We start from the raw sequence: 8264 nt of genomic DNA on the forward strand, positions 1-8264 counted from the left end.
TTTATAAAATTTTAAATTTTCCTAATCTAGCAACTTTTAATTTTCCAATTTATATTCCTTTTTCGACTCCCTACTGCACACTTATTTCATACAATGCCCTCATTGTATACATAATACTATTTAAGCACATAAAAAATAAAAAGGGAGAAAAAGGAACAAACTCCCCTGGGGTAGTAGTGGCGAGATTGAATGGGGCTGCTAAAAGTTGCTCCATAAATTTGGTGGAAGACTGGAAACTGGAACTGCTTCTTCTGAATGTACCGAAAAATAAAATCAAGAACATCGACTTCTGAAAATGTGGTGCAAAGGATGGCAAACTGATGCAATGTATAGTGACCACGACGTGGGAAAGTGTCGACCACATCATGTCGTCGAATGAGGAAAAAATCCATATCGCGAATAATAGTATGGCCATGATGTGGTAAGTGTTGACCACGTCATGGTATACAAAATGACATCCTCCTCGCGCGATGAAAACTCCCCCACGACATAGGAAAGTGTCAATCATGTCGTGGAGGCCGGGATGATACTTCTGCTTCTTGGCGTGGGAACAACTCTTCCATGCCATAGGAATCAATGTATAGGTAGAAACACCACTCTTCGAAAAATAATAACCCCTCACGAAATCGACGCGCACCCCACACTTATTAAAATTTGTGGGTCTCGATTATAAACTTCAAACTCACACGGATTTTTCTCGTGACAAAACAGCAAACGGGCCTAGCGGTTGAACTTACTGCCATCGTTCTAAGGGCGAAAGTTCTGCAAGAATCTAAAAGATTAAAGAGAATCAACATGGAAAACAAAATAAAATTACATCAACTTAAAAATAAACCAAACATCCTAATTTTAAACAAATTAAAAACACACCAAAATAAAAATACTAAAAATAATAAGTCTAAGAAACACAAAATAAACTAAAAATAACATAAAAGTAAAAATAAAAATGATAAACTAAATCACTCATCATCCTCGTCGTCTTGTTGCTGCGTCCCAGATGTGCCAGATCCATCATGTCGCTGCTGGTATGGTGTAGGAAAAGGGATCGGGTAATGAAAACCCTGATGGGCAAAGAATGTAGTCATCGCATCCCCATACCATTGCTGTCTACCCTCCACTATATCAAAGCGCTCGTCCATGCACTGAGCAAGGTAACATATATCTATCTTTGACTCAGGTCCCTACTGTGCTCCTCGAAGAGCAGGTCGACGCCTCTGGACTCTCTGTGGCTCAGGTGCTACTAAAAATCCCCCGGTGCCTCACCATCAGGCACTATCCTAAAAATACCATTACCCCCTCGTCCAATCACCCGCATGGACTCCAACATCTGAACGCCCATCACCCTCATATCATAGTGGACCATCATCCTCATAATATCCCTAGTAAAAATGAGTACGACGCAGCTAACCGAGTGACCAAATGTCCACCACAAATCAGACTATCCTCCTAACGCCTTCTGGCCTTCCGCGCCATATAATATGCTAAAGGAGATGGTAGGTTCAGGTGCCTCCCTGGTGTAATAAGGGCCCATAAGGCTAAGAGATCTCCAGAAGGCACCCTCTCACTATTTTCCTGATGAGTGAGAGAACTCGAGATCAATCGGTGTAACAATCTAAAATTAGTCGATCTAATCATGTTGCTCCGAGTAAAAGACGGCACATACACCACTCCAGTAAGCTGAGCCCAAAAAGTGTTTTCATTATACTCCTCATGCGTACCTACAACACAGGCTTTGAGAAAATCGGGAAATAAGGACTCCTCGTCTCATCTGCAGTGTAAACTCCAATCCTAATGGCAAACTCAATCGCACTACATTCCCTGCTAACACCACTTAATCGAAAAGAGACTGCCGTCCTATCGTTGAGAGACTTCGTAGGATAAAAAGCAACTGTAGCATAAAAATCAAGCAAAAACTTCCGAAAGACGGGCTCCTGAATCCTTAATAACCTGTACCAACCCCGACATTTAAACAAAGGCACGCCACCTGCGTTCAGGTGAGTGCATGTCAAAAAATCCCGGATGAGGACATCGATCCCAGTTTGGGCTGCAAATCCTTAATCAAAATATGGTGCAATATCATTTTTTTTCCGAAGCAATGTGTCTAGCCTCCCTTGGTGTTTTGTAAGTGTGGATGCATTCAGAGAACAAGGAAATTGCAAGAACGGGTGGTTCGTGAATTCCTTGGTGGTTGGTGATATCCTCCTTGGTTTCTCCTTGACATGTTTCCTACAAAAATTTGAAGCACAAAAGCCAAAAAAAATACCAAAAATTAACTGATTCAACTAATTTTAGCAAAAACAAAATGCTGGCTGGACAGATCACGAACGCAGGGCGTTCGTCCGTCGTCAGCGCTGACATTGCGTCCAAATCAAAATCAAGGCCAAAATTTCAAACTAGGTTTTGTTCAACGGCTTTAATTTGGTCTGAATATACAATAAAAAACACCAATTTCATCAAAATCGAACCACAAATCATGTATTGTATGAACCCTAGAATTTTCTATTTTAGCACAATGCATCAAGATTTAAGAAATTAAACCAAAATCTAAGCATAAGGGTTACTAAAGAACATCCCTTTGGAGCCGATTACAGAAAAAGAAAAAGAAAATTCGGAGTATGGAGAAGGAATCGTCGAAACAATGAAGTTCTTGGATTTTAATGTGAAAGGTAAAAAGTAAATCGGGGTAAGAAGAACAAAACCTGATTACAAACGCGGGGTGTACAAAGAATCTACGCAGGGCGTTCCCGGTGGACTCCGATTTTAGACACGCGATCATTGAAATGAACGTCGGGCGTTCAAACCCCTTATGCACGACGTTCTCTGATTTCCTCTATTATATTTTGTTTTACTTTAATTTATTTTATTTTTGTAATTTTTTATTCCAACTCCGCTCAACAATTAATATTCATCGCTTCTTTTATTTTTACCGTGTTCTGTTATTTCCCAGCTCCATCGGGTCCATTAAATTTCTCCGACCTGTTAAAACAACAACAAAACCCTCAGATAAGTGACATGTTATCAATGAAAATAATAATAAAACCAAAAACAAATAACCAATAACCAAATAAACGAAATGAATTGAAAACCGTTCCCCGGCAACGGCGCCAAAAATTTGATGTGTGATTTTTATATATTTTTTAATTGCTCAAGTTTCAAATTTGTAAAACTGAATTTATCGCAACCGGACTAACACACACACACACACTAGGCAGTGGACCTAATCGTGTAATAGTATAGTTGTGGTAAGAACAGGATTCAAACATAAGGGGAACGGTGGTGAATTAATTTGGAGTTTTTAATTATAGGTTACACTAAACACACGAAAGCAATAAAGAAATGTTTTATTAAATACTTAAATTACCACTTAACATCAAATGTCGATAAATAGACTGGAAGACAAATTTCTTTAGATACTTTGGTTTAGATAAATTACATCTCAAATTACGGGTTAACTACGGACACAATGAATATTTATTCATTATTCATCGATTCCTAATATGACTAGCATCGTGGTCACGCTACTAATCCTTTGATTTCAACACAACTATTAATTCATTGATCAGGTGAACAAACAATCATGCAAATTAGTATTCAGTTCGTATTAAGCAAGATTTGATCTTATTTACCCTAATGGTAATAGGAGTTAAATCATGCAGAGATTGGTCATTCTACTCATGCACACACAAGTTCATTACTTTATTTCCTAACCCTATGTTTTGGTCAAAACTCTAGTCATAACCACCAATGGTTACTGGATAACTATGATTCAAATTAACACACCTAGAAAGTCATTTAAACTTTATTAATTCAACAATAGGAAACAAAACAACAATCTTTAACACATATGGATCTTCAATCAAAGTTGAAAAAATAAATTAAATAAGAATAAACAATCCAAATAGCAGTTAAAACACAAATTCAAAGATTCATTCAGTCACAAACACAAAGTAGAAGGTTTTAACACCTAAATCAGAAAGTAAACACATAATGGCATCATAATGGAATGCTAACATTGTCATGATAACAAACCACATGATTACCGACATGAATTGACTCTCCAATCCCTTAGATCTTTGCTCCTGTCAGTTTAACGGCCAGTCGGCCGCCTTCTAGACCATCAAAACGACAAAACATATGTTATTTATCGACTAAGGTATGGTAACATTCGGAATCCCCGTTTAGAATGAAGTAAATGTCGATTTATAATAATTGTACACCGCCTACGAACATTGAGCGTCGGTCCCACGAATGCGGGGCGTTCGTCCAAGCAGTCCCGTAATCACCAAGCAAGGAACACTGGGCGTTCGGCCTGGGAACGCAGGGCGTTCGACCCAGTTCAGCCCAAATCTTCATATTTGCAATCCAACTTCATTTTCACGGGCTTTTTATTCATTTCCGCTCCAGCAACAGGTAATAGCTGTAAATTATAATTCAAAGCATTATAAGTACCTTTTAGTACTAAATAACAATAAAAAATATTAAGATATATATATATATATATATATATATATATATATATATATATATATATATATATATATATATAAGAAATCTTTCTTAACATCAAGGTAATTTTTGGTTCAGCCCCCAAGCATACATATGGAAAAACAATCTAAAAAATAAAATTTTACAGTAAATATTAACTTGGCAAATTTTCGCCTTAGTCTTGAGTCTTCGGCAATTTGGAGCTTTTCTTCATGATACTTTTTAATATCATGGATTTGTAGATTCTTATTCCACCAAACTTTTGCAACTTTTTCACTTAATTTTTTTTCTTTTCTCACCTTTTTTCATTAAAAATAAAAGCATATGCTTAAGCAAGGGAACTTAACTTCAACCCTTATTGGTTAGAGGTATTAGTATAAGGTGCGATGACTACATAACCTCTCCTGGATACATTTTTGGTACACGATGCTCAACATATTATGACCCTCAAACTAAGCAAGGTCGTGTTTTTGCTCCATGATTTCACTAGGATAGGGAAGCCGCAAATACACTATAACATATGTTGGCTCAAATAAACATTGAAACTCGCATTGGATTGTCCCACACAATGCTAGCAACCTATATCTCAACATAACAATTTTTAAGTAGATTCATTTTTAGATTATTGTTTCAAAAATTTCTAATAATTTTTTAAATCCTAGTCATTTTTTCAATTTTTTATCAGTATGCTTGTATTCCTATATTCAATCCCCTAACCCATACTTAAATGATGCAATGTCCCCATTGCATCCTAAAACAATAAAAGAACATAAAAATAAAGAGGATAAATTGGAACAGACTCCCCTTGGGATGGTAGTGGCGAGATCGAATTCTTGAAAGTGTGTGGAAAAGCTTGGACATCTCATATAATGGCTGGAAACTGTGATTATGAGCCTTCTTCTCTTGTGAATGTGAATGTAAATGTGCTAGATCAAAATGAACCAAAGAACCATCTTTAAAAAGCGTGATGAACCTCAGCCACGACGTGGGAAAGCAACACCACGTCGTGGAGTCGTGATTGAAGTCGTGATTGTCGCGGAATATAAGATCGTCACGGTGTGGTCTAGGGATGCCACGTCGTGGTAAAAGATCTGATGGACGTTTTTCAGGAAAATAACTAATGCCACGGCATGGTATAGTGATGCCACGTCGTGGTGTCTTCTCAAAGTGTAAATACGAGCACGAATAATGGATTTTTTTTCTTCTTAATGGCTTAGGAACAATCCTAACGTCTTATTTCTAAAAAATTCTTCAAAACTAATCTCTTCACCAGGTGGGGACGCCATACTTATTCAAAAACATTGTCTTCAATTGTAATCTTCCAAAATCGCACGACTTTTCCAATTAAGCTCCTTCACTGCTTCACTTTCGTTCAACACTAAAAAATAAGATCAAAAAGACTAGAAAAACACATCATCATTCGGTTAATCTAAATTAAAACTGAAAGTAAAAAAAACTAAAAAGAAATCAAAGAGAAAGAAAATGAAAACTCTTAAAACATCGGGTTGCCTCCCGAGAAGCACTTCTTTTTCAGGAGTCGTGAGTCAGACTCCTTCCCACTCTACGTTGTGTCAGGTGGAAGTGTAACCTACCCGTTCTCCATCATCTGGAACCTTGCTTGTTTGTAGGCAACCCGTCTGTTGAATGCCTTTCTCGAGCTTTATGGCATTTTCGGGTTGATCTTCATTATGCTTCCGCTTGGGTTCTTTATTCATTCCCGTGTCTTTAGCTTTTGCCTTGCTTCTTTTCAAAATAATGCTCATCCGTCTCTTCTTCTTTTTCTTCAACTTTCTCTATAACTTGTTCTAGAGGTCTTGTAAAAGCAAGCACCTCAAAAACCATTGGCGTTGACATTGGAGGTTTCGAATAATTCACTTCTTTTTCTAATTGCTCTTCAGGTTCTTTATGCTCCATGAACTTTGCGTTTCCTTGCTTCACCAGATTTTCCTTGGCACGAGATAGGAAATGAAGAGGTGTTCGATATGGCTCAACTACTAAAAAAACATAATCTTCTTTTATCGCCCACGATGTGGCACTATTGCCTCCACGTTGTGGCGACTGGACAAAATCACAAATCTTTTCTTCTTTTGCTTTTCCTTCGGGCGGCTGTTTGGACTGCTGATCTATTGAATCAATGACCCCCATATGCTCCAATTCCTCCTCTTTCTCTGTATAAACAACCATAACTTGATAGATTGGGATTGGCTCGTTTTTTCTTGAAGGTGAATCTGGTAGATTTTCTTTCACAAGCTTTGTTAATTGCCCAACTTGCGTGTAGATGCTCATGATAGATGCTTGTTGATCCCTAAGTGTTGCATCAGTAGCATCATGTCTTCTTTCGCTAGCTTCCATAAATCTAAATAGCATTGAATCGAGAGAATTTATTTTTTCGGATTGGACTTGTTCTATTTGGTAGAGATTATGCTTTAGTTGTTGAATTTATGTTGGGTCAAAATATGGTTTATACTTTGCTTTTCTAAGAATTTATTGTTTTCGGTCTAAGGCCGAAAACCCCTTGGATTTATTTGTAGCTTGGACCAAAAACTCATGTGTTTTCGGTCCAGCCTTTGTGTTTTGGGGCTTAGGTTTTCGGTCCACATATATATGGGGGGCTAGCATTAGACAAGACAAGAGAACACAAGTGTAGGTGCTAAGTGTGTGTAAATCAAGCTGTTCTAGAGAGAGAAACTAGAGAGAAGAAGAGTGTGTGTGTGTATGAATCTTATGTAACAGATCTTCATTCATAATCATCAATACGTCATAGATTCATCTAGTTCTTCTTCTTCTTCTTCTTCTTCTTCTTCTTCTTCTTCTTCTTCTTCTTCTTCTTCTTTTGATCTTGCATCATCCACCTGATTGGGATTCCGCACCATCAAGTGGATCAGATTGATACATCAAGCTAAATTTTGGGACTTACAGTATGATTTACACACACAATTGACTGTAAACTCTCTACTTCCATCTGACATCTACTGACACTATTTATAGGGAACAGTAGCCGTAAACACGTTTACAACTGTAAACAATTTTACAACCGTAAACACGTTTACAACCATAAACGCCACCCAACCGTAAACCCAAGGCTGTTTTCCGTCCTAGACCGAAAACTACAATTGCCTAGAAAAGTAAAGTATAAACCATATTTTAGACCCCCCATAAGCTCTGCATCTATCTTGAATTGATCGACCCATTTTTGTGATCCTTTCTTCCATTGCGCTGAGCTTTGCAATTACTGAACAAATATCATCTTAACCTCCATCTTTACTTGATTTTACTCTAGTGAAATCCTCATTTGAGTTGTAATACTTTCTTGAATGCTTAGTGAATTCTTCAATCAAAGCTTTATTTGTTGTCGGATCCTTCTTTGTCATGGGCTCTTGCGAGTCTAGAAGTTAGCGAGTGCACACATTGACTCCATCATAAAATATGAAGATTTCGTGTTGCACATTGAATTCATGTTGAGGGCAATGTCATAAGAATCTCTTGTAACACTCCCAAGCTTCGTATATCGACTCCCCTTCTAATTATTGAAAATTATGTATGCTTCTTTTAAGCTTCGCCACTTTTGAAGGAGGGGTAAACTGGTTTATGAACTCGGTCTTAAAATCAGCCCATGTCATGATTGCTCTAAAGGGAAGTGATTTTAACATTCTTTAGCTTCACCCTTCAATGTGACCGGAAAAACTCTAAGCATCACCGCATCTTTACTCACGTTAGGTGCATGAAAATAGTTATAAATTTCCACCACCTCTTCTATATGCTCATAAACATCCTTGCGC

General features: G+C 37.6%; 1 non-coding gene across 1 annotated transcript; it reads left to right on the forward strand.

Moving 5' to 3' along the window:
- The first annotated feature begins 7935 nt into the window (after window positions 1-7935).
- LOC145110428 (small nucleolar RNA R71) lies at window positions 7936-8042 on the forward strand. The gene has a single exon (XR_013709805.1). It is a non-coding gene; the product is annotated as a small nucleolar RNA R71 (small nucleolar RNA).
- Window positions 8043-8264: the final 222 nt, after the last annotated feature.

Source organism: Lactuca virosa, chromosome 4, assembly GCF_052849685.1.
Source record: "Lactuca virosa cultivar CGN04683 chromosome 4, Lactuca_virosa_CGN04683_v6, whole genome shotgun sequence".
NCBI classification, from domain to species: domain Eukaryota; kingdom Viridiplantae; phylum Streptophyta; class Magnoliopsida; order Asterales; family Asteraceae; genus Lactuca; species Lactuca virosa.